This window comes from Peromyscus californicus, unplaced genomic scaffold (genome assembly GCF_007827085.1).
Source record: "Peromyscus californicus insignis strain IS unplaced genomic scaffold, ASM782708v3 Scaffold_14__1_contigs__length_90479793_seg_2, whole genome shotgun sequence".
Taxonomy (NCBI): domain Eukaryota; kingdom Metazoa; phylum Chordata; class Mammalia; order Rodentia; family Cricetidae; genus Peromyscus; species Peromyscus californicus.
Genome location: NW_026294436.1, coordinates 63,881,210 through 63,894,344, shown reverse-complemented (window position 1 = coordinate 63,894,344; position 13,135 = coordinate 63,881,210). Strand labels below are relative to the sequence as shown.

General features: G+C 39.5%; 1 protein-coding gene across 2 annotated transcripts in view; it reads left to right on the top strand.

Annotated features, from left to right (window-relative positions):
* The window catches only part of Smyd3 (SET and MYND domain containing 3), a 582,966-nt gene that overhangs the window by 190,565 nt on the left and 379,266 nt on the right, over window positions 1-13,135 (top strand). The gene's annotated exons all lie outside the window — the stretch shown is intronic.

The window sequence follows — 13,135 nt, the reverse complement described above, 5'->3', positions numbered from 1 at the left end:
TTCTTCTTATGCAACTTTACCTAAAAGTAACTTTCTCACAATGCAAAATCAACAGTTAGAAATGGATTTTTTAAAATCTAACCATAAAATTCATTTTATATGCATCATAGAGTTGGGACAACTTAGTAATGGAGTTCATGTAATGTTATATTATAAATGATTACTTACACTTTTAATACAGCCCCCAAGAGCTGAATGGTATTAAAAGGTGCCAGTTAGCACCTTGGCCTCAGGAGTTTGAGAATGTCTTAAAGTTTAGATGAGACTCATATGGTCCATACTGCCAATTATAAACCATCATAATATAATGCAGAGTTAGAAGGCTCTTCTTTGGAAGACATGGTATATTTATATGTCTCTATAGAGTTTACACACACACACACACACACACACACACACACACACACACACACACACCCCTACAATTCTGGGTGTTGAATTTAGGGCCTTGCACATCCTAGGCAAGCACTCTACCATTGAGTTATATCACCAGCTCAAGACATTGTACTGGAATTTTGTTGAGATGGTAGCATAAAAATGTATTGCCAAAATGCAGAAAATCATCACATTTCATCGACTTTGAGATACAGATTTTTCTTTTTAAATACTATTTATTTTATTTTTTGATTTTGTATGTATGTGTATGTGTGTATGTGTGTGTGTGTGTGGGGGGGGTATGTGCATGTGTGAGTGCAGGTGCCCTTGGAGTCCAGCAGAGATCCTTTGGTAGTTGTGAGCTGCCTAACATTGGTGCCGGGACTAAACTGGTGTCTTTGTGCTCTTAAACACAGACCCATCTCTCTAGCCCCAGGTGATGAGTTTTTCCATATTTTATTTTATCTGATGTTAGTATGTTTTATGTGGTGATATATTGTGAACCCTAATAAACTTTGCCTGAAGATCAATAGGATAGAAAGTCAATTAGGTACAACACTTTGGACTCACCAAAATAGGATAGATCGTGGAGTATTTTCTCGGAATCTATCAAATGTTAATGGACTAGACGTTGTTAATGTAATTCTTGACTGTATATATTATATATACTTATTGTTTATAGTTTTTCTTATACTAGTTATAACCTTTTATTATTTTAGACAAAAAGGGGGAAATGTGGTGATATATTGTGTAACCTAATAAAATCTGCCTGAAGATCAGAGAACAGAACAAGCCACTAGATTAAACATAGAGGCCAGACAGAGGTGGCACACACCTTTAATCCTAACATTCGGAAGGCATAGATCCATCTGGATCTCTGTTAGTTCAAAGCCACCCTGAACTACATGAGATTACCTCAGTCTAAGAGAGAAACAGAGCCAGGCAGTGGTGGCACACACCTTTAATCTCAGCACTTGAGATCTCACGCCTTTGCTGGGAAGTCACACACCTTTAATCCCAGCACTAAGAAGGAAGTGACATGGTGGGCGGAGAAAGGTATATAAGTCACGAGGAGACAGGAACTAAAGCCTTTCAGCTGGAGCTCTTTCAGGCTGAGGAGTTGGTGAGGTAAGAGGTGGTGGCTGTGGCTTACTCTGCTTCTTTGATCTTAAGGCAGAGTTTATTAGGGTGCACAATATATCACCACAGTTTTAGGTCAGGGTTATGTTATAATTTAATTGACACCATTTCTTAGCAGAGCTGGTGAAACCAGCTCTGAGTGCTGAGTGGTGTTCAGAGAGGGCCAGTGAGCATCCAGAGATGGAAATAAAGGCAGAGCACTGTGCCGGAGTCATAGACTTAGGTCACATTTGTGGATCCGATTTCTCAGTTGGATTATTTTCATAATCTTCCATCCCTTACTTCCTCTCTGACTTTAGCCTTGGAAATACTTAAGCTCCTTAAAAATTAATGGAGATCTTATTAATCTTCTCTCCAAAAATCTCTCTAGATTATACGTGTATTGTGCCATCTTGTGGTGCCACGTGCCGTTGCTGGGACAGGGTGTGTTGGGAGTGCAGTCTGTCCCACTGCTGGGACAGGGTGTGTTGGGAGTGCAGTCTGTCCCACTGCTGGATTTGCTGTGTACTAGAGTTTCCCCCACCTCTCTGAGCTCATTCCCTAGTTCATCTCAGCAGGCCAGGGGCGTGTCTCTCTCCTTGCAAAATGCTTGATAAGTTGTTGGCATTTAATAAACATGAATGTTTCCGTCTCAGTGTCCTTGTACATAAAATGGATTTCACTCATAAGGTATATGATTGGTGTCTTGGTATATGATTACTTTTATGATGGTTGCAAGTAAAATTTTTTGAAACATTTTGACTTTGAAGCATTGTATTTCTAAGACTGCTGCTCCCCCTTCCTTTCCTTCTATTGGAACATATTAAGCCTTTCGCGAGCTGTTCCTAATTGAATTAAGTTTTTTTCATTAATTAAAAATTAGTAATTAATTACATTTGCTCTGCTTCAGTCATGTACCTGCCTGCATGTCCCCGAAACATGCCAGCTCTTTGGTCTGAGAAAGACACCTGAGGTCAACTGTGGCCTCCACACATGTATACCCCACCCTGGCATGTGCCTAGGTACAAGAACAGTTGCACACGTACTTGGTATAAACAAGAAGTAGGCTTTACAGGTTACTATGCAACAGATTAAAACCCATTTGTCTTTTCATAGAATGTATTCTCAGTCTACATCTCCTCGTATCTATATGTAGATTATAAAGTTAAAGAAGATACTTTGTTCTGCCCAGACACTATGGTCTTTTGGCTAGAACTCAGAAATTGAAAGCATGACTTGTCGGTTTTGCAGGCATCTTATATCCAAGGAATTAGCTTGGCTTGAAATAATTTGGTAGTAAAAGATCAATTATGTACCACTTAATAAGTAGTAATATATTATTTAAAATGGTTTCTGTCTTTCACTTTTTGCGTTTAATATGTGAATTAGTTGTTAATAAAATTTCTTTTCTGGAGACTAAAAAAAAAGTTCTTGCTTTTGGGTTTGATCATACATTTTAAAGGAGCTGGTGTTTCCCTTTGAGGATGAAAGGGTAAAGATTTTAATGGGAGTACAGAACCATATAGAAAGAGTTCAGTTTTCTAGTACCATCATTTTTGGAGGACACTAAGACATTCTGAAGGTTATAGAACAGACAAGGGTGTCGAGGACAAGCGAGCTAAAATGTACCCTGACTGGAAAACTTCCTTGCCAACTCCTGCTAACCCCCTCTTCAGCATAAAGAAGCCCTGGCCCTGACCTGTGCTTTGCCAAGCATTTCACATACAACATCTTCACAGTCAGCTCTGAATGGAGTGTAGGTGCTCTTAGAATCATTTGCTTTTTGAAGTCATAACCCGAGATGGTGAGAAGTGAAGTAATTTGCCCCTGATGAGCAGGTGTTAGATAGCAGAGCTCATGTCCAGCTCCACCATGTTTGACTGCAAAATAACCCATGCGTTCCATGGCTTCCTTATTCTAAACACTGGTCATTGCTATGCAGTGTGTCTTCAGTACGTGCACATATTAAAAGCCCATGCCTGTGGGATACTTGTTATGGACCTGGATAGTCACATCACACACACACTTGGGATAGTTGGAGAGTGCGTGTCTTGGTCCACATGGGGTGAAGGACCTGCATAGGATGTACACCAGTTCCTCTTCTTTGATTTGTTAGTTTGAAGTGCCCGTTTCTGCCACCTGCCATGGACTTCTGGGACAGTTGTAAGTATCTTTTTAAAAATTACATTCTTTAAATATATTTTAGTTGAATTAGAAGATATTTTAAGGGCTGGCTAGATGGCTCAGTGTTTAAGAGCACTGGCTGGCTGCTCTTCCAGGGGTCCTGAGTTCAATTCCCAGCAACCACATGTTAGCTCACAACCATCTGTAATGAGATCTCATGCCCTCTTCTGGCCTGCAGGAAATACATGCAGGCAGAATACTATACATATTAAATAAATAAATCTTTTAACATAAAATACAAATAAATAAATTTTAAAAAAGGTACTTTAAGGGATATAAACATTGACCCAAACAGTTATTTCTATTTTGTGTTGTGAAGACACATCATTTAACACAGAAATTCAACTGAGATTTTTGTTGAGAGTGTACCATGGTCCAAATGTATGCTGACTATCAGAAGTTAATATGTCATGGTGGACAGAGAGATGGATTGATAGCATAAATACTGTGTCAGGCAGAGCTCCTGACAGAATCAGGAAGTACACAAAAATATTTGTAGTTGAAGGGAAGAGCATTCTGTCTGAACTGGGCAATTAGCTAATTTCTCTGTTTCTTCATTTGAAACGAAAAAATTATAAGATCCAATTTAGAAGGATTGAGTTAAAATATGGCAGTATGCCCAGAACTGTGTCTGGCACATATTAATAGATAATTAATAATTGTTAGTTCAGCAGTGAAAAAAAAATAACACATCCCTGGTCGCTAGCAGGGTTAGGCTTTAAAATTGGATTGCTATGCACTATGGAATTGTACTTTGGTTCACATATGCCCGTGTTTGCTTTGAAATCCTTTGTAATTCTCACTGGTAATCCAAGAAGAACTCTCTCTCTCTCTCTCTCTCTCTCTCTCTCTCTCTCTCTCTCTGTCTCTCATACGAACCCCCACATCTACACCCACATTTTAATTATTGACTTGTCCTGTGGAAAAAAATCTGTGTAAAGTTGTTGCTTAGCACATGAAACATTCTTGTACTTAGATGCCTGCAATAATTACAGAAGTACTGGAAAAGCTTTTAAAAGCAGCAGAATTACATTATTGGAGGAAAGACTGGATACAGAAATACATCTATTAGTGCTAAATTCCAATAGTTTTGTTCTTTTATATTCTACTTCTACATACTGCGATGCTGTTTGCTTGGTGGTGGGCCTGGGTGTTGGACATGGCAGGTGACCATCCAGTCATTGAGCTACAGCCCTAGCCCAGGAGTATGATTTCTAGAGATTTATTTTGACAAGAATGAAGCTGAGTGATGCAGAGGACTGTGGCGGGCACAGGACATACCCTGATGTTGTGCCATTTGTAAGGGGCACCTGATGGTTTTAGGTTTTGTTTTTTTTTGTTGTTGTTGAGACAGGGTTTTACTATGTAGTCTAGGCTGCCTAGACAATGTGGTCTTTTGGCCTCAAACTTCCAAAAATCCACCTGCGTCTGCCTCCCCATTGCTGGGATTAAAGGCGTGCACCACCAGCTCTGGCTGGTGCTTCAATGCCCCTTTCCTGTTTGGAAGAGCATAAACTCTGCCTCTCTTTCCACACAACGTGTTTTAGTCTCTGTTTTTTGTCCCTGTGAGTAATTCCTCATACCGCATATTACAGGAGCGGACTGTTTTCTCTTGTGAAGGTCAGTGATTTATGGTGGGTCTCACTAAGTAAGCTCAGGCTTGTCTCAGACTTCTGCTCTCTCTGCCTCAGCATCCCCAGTGCTGGGACTGCAGAATGGGCCACCGTGCCCAGCTAATTATTGTGTAGATTTTCTCTTATCATCAAGTTAATGATTAAAATGGCCATTTTATACATAGTTGTATATATCCATAGGTTATGTTGGTTACATTTCTGCATTTATTGAATGTCACTCTTTTTAAATTATTATGTCTCTAATATAAGGAAGTATACCTATTTTCTGACATAAATTATCATCAAACCTGACAAAAATCATCAATGACTATAAAGTAGCATTAAAACAGCAGCAAGATTCATTAAATTTAAATTGTTTTTAAGTACATTTTCAGCCTCCTTAGATTTAATCTTGAATTACAATAGAAATGTCAAATAATGTAAAATTCAAAACACTTCTCTAGTTCCATATTTAGCCTACAGAGTATTAAATATTAAACGTTAATTTATTTCATGCTACTGGGAGGTCACCACGATTCGATATATAATGAAAAAAGATACAATTACTTGATGGTTTCTACATTCTGTAACAACTGTGTGTTTATTTACCACTGATTAACAGGGTTTGTTCTGGTGGTACATATTTCAATATTATTAAACCATGTATGAAAATACTTATTTTACATAGATTTGACAACTTGCAAAATTAAAAAATTCTGTCTCTTTTGGAAAATATATCTTCTTTTTTAAATGAGAGAAATAATGCAGTCATGACAGACATTAGATGTAGGTTGAGTCACTCCTGGTGAGTTTTCAAAATATAGCAAAATCTTCCTGTAAATTAATCAGGAAAGAAAAACTTGCCTTATATTAGTGGAATGAATTTTTGAACAGAATTAGAAATGTGTATAGTTGATGTACTTTTTTATATTTTAGAGACAGTGAGGTTTTATATATATATACATATACATACATACACATACATATATATGAGGTTATATATTTAAATGTATATATTTCTTTTTATCATTACTATCTGTATGAGCTAGAATACTTTGGTTTAAATATATAAAATGGATTTAATGATAGTTGGTATGTAACAGTGTTCTTTCAATTGTGCCTGGCAGTTAGCTAACACCATGTGTTATCCTGTGTTTATGTATGTGTTGTGAGGGGTCGGTCCTGTGGTTGGAGGCAGAAGTAAGATAGGCAGACCCTCACAGTCTTCTGAAACACAGTGCCGAGGGACAGGCCAGTGGTGCAGGCTGGGTGATGTGCTTGACATGTGCTCCAGTCAGAAAACGACATCCATGGGAGGTGCTTTTTGTTTGTTGTTTACCTGTGAATGCACAAGGACAGACACTCTCACTTGAAGTTGTTTAGCTGCTTTTCTTTGTCAGAAAAAAGAAGTCCTCCTCCCGAGCGTCATGTTCATCCTGTCTCAACAACCTCGTTAACAGCAGCCCTCCACCTCCAGCCCTCGTAGCCTCTTCCCGCCAGGTCTGTGTTGGTTCTATCTATTGATTTTGTTGTGCCCATCGTGTCTGAATCAAACTCTCAAATCTATGCATAGGATTTAAAGACAAAAACTCTTTTGAGTCTCAATGTATTTATTGTGTATTTTAATTAATTAATTAAAGACAGGGCCTCTGTAGCTCAGGCTGGCCTTGAACTGTGTAGCTCAGACTGACTTCAAACTCAGTTCGCTCGGTGTCTTAAGTTTTAGGATTACAGGCACGAACCACCGCTCCTGCTGTGTGTTGATCTTGAAAAGAGCTGGAGTTAGTTGGCTTTAAGCTTTCATTTTAATTTATCAATCCATTAAAGCTAATAACCTTGGAACATGGCTGCCTTTTACATGTTCAATTTAGGAGAATTTCAGTGACAGTCCAACACGCCCTCCTCATCTCTCAAAGCTGTACATCAAACCAACTTCTTCCTTGTTTTGTTTGAGGGAGTTCCAGATGCATCAGAGATGTCTTAGGACATGCATCTGTGTCTGCCATCTGGGCAGTGACCTAGCTCATGGTGATGTCCTGGTGCTGGTGTGACTGGTGGGCTGCATTTGCCATATTTAGTGTGCTAAATAGATGTAATGGTGCCCTCTTCTTGTGAATTTGTCTGTTGGGGCTGGTGAAGATTTGCTTTTGTGAAATGGAATTTTCTCTTAGGATGTGCAAACATTCTGCATCTTCACACCTGGCTCACACGGGAATCATCTGTGTTGAGCGCCATGGCTTCCCAGGCACTAAGAATCAGAAACGGGTTCATTTGTTTTCTTTAAGCTGATGCAGAATGACATCTCAATTTCTCAGGTGGAAGTTGAAGACGTGAGTATTGGACTATGAAAATGGAGTTTCTGAGGAGCCTCAGTTATCACAGAGTGAGAAAAACTGGATAGTGTTCCAAGTGTGTGTGAGACGACAGCTTAGAATTAGCGTCACGGCTGAGGAAGACATGCACATACAGAAGTTTTGAATTTTAGATTTCATAATAAGATTTTTGAGACAGATCTCATGGTATGTAATAGGACAAGAGGAAAAAGGAATGCATTTAAATTTATTCTGCAAGTTCTTAGAATTATGAATGAACTCAAGAATCTTATTATGCCACAGATAGCATGAAGACACCTAGGGAAAATGCTCACAGTAGATGAGAGGACAATTCACCTCTCTCTCTCTCTCTCTCTCTCTCTCTCTCTCTCTCTATATATATATATATATATATATATATATATATATAAACTGGTGAGCAAAACAAATTTGGGAAATACTTAAGTGTAAAAGCATGCACATGCATGTACAGAGTTTCTTCTTTTTTAAGGAGAAAGAAGAGCTCTATTTTGTAGCCTTTGCTGTCCTTGAACTCACTCTGTAGACCAGGCTGGCTTCGGACTCACAGAGATCCACCAGCTTCTGCCTCCTGTATGCTGGAATTAGAGGTGTGTGCCACCGCTGCCTAGCTAAATGAAATTTTTTATGGAGCCTATTTTTTAAAACATTTCATCCCAGAAATTAAAACATAACCCCAACAACAACAACTATGTAGCCTTTCCCCCCTACATATCAGGCATTTTCCTAGGATAATTATTAGTTTGGGGGTTAATTGTGTCTTTTCTGTGTTCTGTATACAGTATTGGATAATACTACCATTGTCACTATTTTATTGCTCTTTAGGGTCTCCATGGCTTGTTCCTGGTTGTATTTGAACTTCAGAAAAGCAGTTCAAAGCAGCAGAAGATGCATGGTTCACCCAGGGATGTGCCAGACGGGCTCACAATGGGGCATTCAGAGTCTGGCCCCAAGCTCCCTCCTTATGGAAGTCCGGGGCCGGATCCCCTTGTGATGCTCAGAGTATACTTAGGACAGAACTGCTTGTATATCGAATAGAGCTGATGCTTTAAGAGGTGATATACATTAGGTTTTGTCACAGTCTCATGCAGTAAAAGGTATCCTTCTGTGACACTAGACACATAATTAAACTGAACTGAAGCTTCCAGATTTATATGTGGCATTTCCAGAATTACTTCGTTAAAAAAAAAAAATATTGTCTCTATTTGGAAATATTTCAAGTTAGCAATCAAAGCAAATTTGAGATGATCCAGAAAGATTTAAAATCTTTTCAAATCTAAAAATCGTGTCAGAGTATTTGTTTTGTGACACGAGTTTTTTTGTTTGTTTGTTTTTGTTTTTGTTTTTCTTCTATCTGCCTTATATTGTGTAAAGGATGCAGTTTCATTGTGTGGTTTCAGTATGCACTCAGGACCAGTATGGACAAAATTGTTAAAGGATCACTTTTCATCTTTTGGATGCCAGCCCTATTTTGGTTGTCTTTTGGTGTTGTGAAACAGCCTGCCCCTCATACCACCTCACCAGTGGCTCCTCATCTTTCCACCCTGACTCCTGGCCGCTCTCAAAGCACAGCCCTTCCCATGAACCCTTTGAGTTGAGAGGCAGGCTTAACTTACCAAATGAATGTCTTTATGCAGCTTGGGGTTTCCCAACTGATGGGAGGGCCCTTGGCAGGGGACAGATAAGCCAGAGAGGGTGTGTTCTCATGCCTTGTGAACTACTGAAGTGCTGCTGTCTCTTCCTGTCACCTGCCCTGTCTAGACAGCAACTGGCCGGGTTCTGTTAGTTCCCATATACTTTAAGAAAGATGATTAAAAAACAAACCAAGCCAGGCGGTGGTGGCGCACGTCTTTAATCCCAGCACTTGGGAGGCAGAGCCAGGCGGATCTCTGTGAGTTCGAGGCCAGCCTGGGCTACCAAGTGAGTTCCAGGAGAGGCGCAAAGCTACACAGAGAAACCCTGTCTCGAAAAACCAAAAAAAAAAAAAAAAAAACAAAAACAAAAAAAACAAACCAAAAAACCAAAACCATAACCCAAACAAAACCCCACAAAAAATTGGAACTCACTAGAAGAATTCGTTTTGTGTGAAGGTAGTAGATAGCTCTTAGCTAGAAATAAAATGCCACTGCAGTTTCTGTTTTCTTCAAGGAGCATTTTCCAAGCAAAAGGTCATGCATTTTATCAAAGAAATGAAACTTGAGGTTTAACCATTGTTTTTCCTGTAGCACATGAAGTTTGAAATCCGGACCAGAGATATTTCTTCCCAAGCTGCCCATGTACTTTGAAATGCCATTTCCTGCTTGAGCCTAGCAGAGGGCCATTTGTTACACCGAGCAGGTAATTTCTCAGTGCTGTTCCTCGGGGCTTTGGTGCGAAGTCATCTAATACAGCTGATGGCTGGAGCAGCAACTTGCATTCAGATCAGGAGCCACCTGAGTTCATGTCACCTTCAGTCCTAATGAGGGAGTTGTTCGCAAAACACCATTTGGCCTCTTAATTGATTGAGTAGTACAGTGTGTGATCTTTGTAATTTAATATTTATGTGTAATCAAAAGACACGCTGCTCTTTTCTGTGGAAAAAAAAAGTTCGAATTAAAAAAATAAATCTAGATGTGTTTGTTTGCTCCCACGTGAGATAGTATAATTACATTGAAAAGTGTAGATGTTGGAATCCGGGATCTTAGCCTTGAATTTTCTCTATAACGTGTTATGAAGCATCTTCTTCACACCTTAGGTGTGTATCTTTAAAGTGAAGATGCAAATCCAGCAGCTTTGTGGAACTAATATACATATTAAATAAAATCGTAGGTGTACTATGAATCTACCTGCCAGGGCACCCAACAGGTGATATTCTTCTTGCATTCGATATAATTAATTCATGTGTGAATATTGAGCTTCAAGCTTCGCTGGCCATACCGAGTGTGTGTGTGTGTGTGTGTGTGTGTGTGTGTGTGTGTGTGTGTGTGTGTGTGTGTAATGCAGAGTATAGATGTCAACTCTTCATAAGTTATACACTGGATCTTTTGCACTTAATCTAATGATCCTAATTTGGACAGGAGATTTTTCTACTGTGAGAAGAGCTCAGAATTACTCAATAAACCTGATGTCTGTCTGTCCTGCGGAAGAATGTGTATTTCTATGCCACATAAAAGCTCCCATGCATAGCTAGAGCAGTATCCAGTTCAACGCCATCTCATCTTCATGCCATGACTTATATTATCTGTGTTCAGTACAGTGTTTAAAATGCCCCATGTTCTTTTACTTCTGTAAGCTTTTACATGTGTTCATGCCATTCGGAGTGTCTTTTTGTTGCCAGACTTTTAAATATAGATAAGAATGTTTGTCATTATCGAAGGCTAAATAGTTATGAGCTAAACAAGTAACATTTTGGGGGTGAACTACATGTCATGGAGATGAGGGGATCTGTTTCTTTTGTTGACTTAGTGGTGCCCTTTCAAGTCTACGTCTCACTAATAGCCGTCTTGGCTTGGGTCTTTACTGATATGTTCATTTGGAGTCCGCTACTCTGTTATTTGTACTGTGCCGTGTGCCAACATCAAGAGGATCATTTTTATAAAAATAAAATAACAGCACCTATTTACCTACTCTGGCCCCCACCTGTACTCACACCCTGGTGAGTGTCTTATCCTGATCTGTTGTCTTTTTATAATACACACTCTTTTAGTTATTGGGAAAATAAATCCTTTGTTTTCAAATCACGTTTCTCTCCTGAGTCAGAATAGCTCATTAATATTAATGCTCTGAGTTGAATGAGAATTCTAAACCACTGTGTAATTCATCCTGGGCACAGGTGGTGACACGTTCTTAAGAAGGTGAAGGTCCTAAGTCCCTTAGGTTATTACGTGGAGACCTCCTCTAATTATGTAGCCATTTGGTATCTGCATAGCTAAAAAGATTGCTCTTCCATCTAGTCTGGTCCCTTGTATTTGATGCACCGTCAAGCTATCTTGTCAGTGGTGAAGCCAGACTTTCATCTCCTTTCTCATTTGTGTAATAAATTGGTATTACAGTAGCCTGCCCGTCACCTCCACTCTTCAGGTTTGTTCTTTGCTAATATTTCTGGCTTCACAATCTCTGGGTTGCTTGATCTTTTTCACATGTTCAATCAGTGGTTGGATAAATGTGACCTGGATCTGCCAGACTCCATGGCCATGGACTTCCTCGGAGGCAAATCTTTGTCCTGAATTATGAATCTTATAACGGGGCATAATGGCATAATCTGAAAAATAGCTGCCCATTCTTTTTTTTCCCTCCTGTTTGTATGTCTCCCTCTCTCCTTCCCTCTCTCCTTCCCTCCCTTGTGGAATGGTTCCAGGAATGGGTTCATTAAATTGGCCTTTGGCATATATGACTTTCTATGTGTGAATCTGTTCCAGGCTCATTTATAACCATGACCTATAAAATAATTTAGGGAAGTGACTGCTGGCAGTCCAGGAGGATGTAGCCTACTTTACATGAAAAGTATTTCTGAAACTTTGAAGAGGTTTCAATTAATAATAATAATGATGATGATGATGATGATGTTGAACATATCTGTCCCATGGTGTGGCATGGCTGCTGTCAACCCAGAGTCTGGCATGCATGAATTTTGGTTGAAAAGATAAATTGCTCTTTCTTGGAATTGAGATACATACTCCAGGCTTAGCCAAAGCCACTGTGTCACGGATCTATCTTACATTAAACTCAGAAAATCAGAATTGTGCCTCTGGGGTGGTGATAGTTCACCTTGGTACTATGACCTTTAACCTCAAATTACCTTACCAGCAGCAGTTTCTAGCACATGTGTCCGCTCTATTTCCACACACAGGAACTGGGACCATTTTCTCATTATGGTATGCTAATTAGGAGACTTTGTGTTGAAAGTTTCAGAAATCAATCCTGGCTAGCTTCAAATCAATGGACAGTAGTATGCTAGGTTCAGAACATTCTATAGGACCAAAGGAATTTCCTTAGCCCAAATCTGTGGGCCAGCTGTGTTCTCCAGGATGCTGTTTACCCAGGACAACTTTCCCAGTGTCTATTCTCTGTGTCTCTATACAGTCTATTTATTATAGCACGTTCCAAAGTATCTCTATAAAGTCTATTTATTGTAGCACTTTCCAAAGTATCTTTGTTTCCATTTTTATTCTTTCTTTCAAACTGTATCTTGTTTGTAGATGAAGCTAGAAGGAAAAAGAAAAGGTAGAGGCTGCCAAATGCCATCGGGAACTTTACAGAGCCTGGCTTCTGAGTGGGTTTGCCCAGAAAGGAGTGTCTGAAAATGAGAAACCTTAGTGATGCCCGAAAGGCAGGCTGCCACATGGAGATGAGCACACTGAAACCTGAAGCTTCATCATTTTGAAAATCCTCACGGTATCATTTTTCTATGTGTTCAGGATTTTTCAGGAATAGTGAGAGATGCAGTCCATATAAGGCCAACTTGTGATGCTACTGGAGCTTTCGCCCACGTGGAAAACGGTGACGAATGCGCAG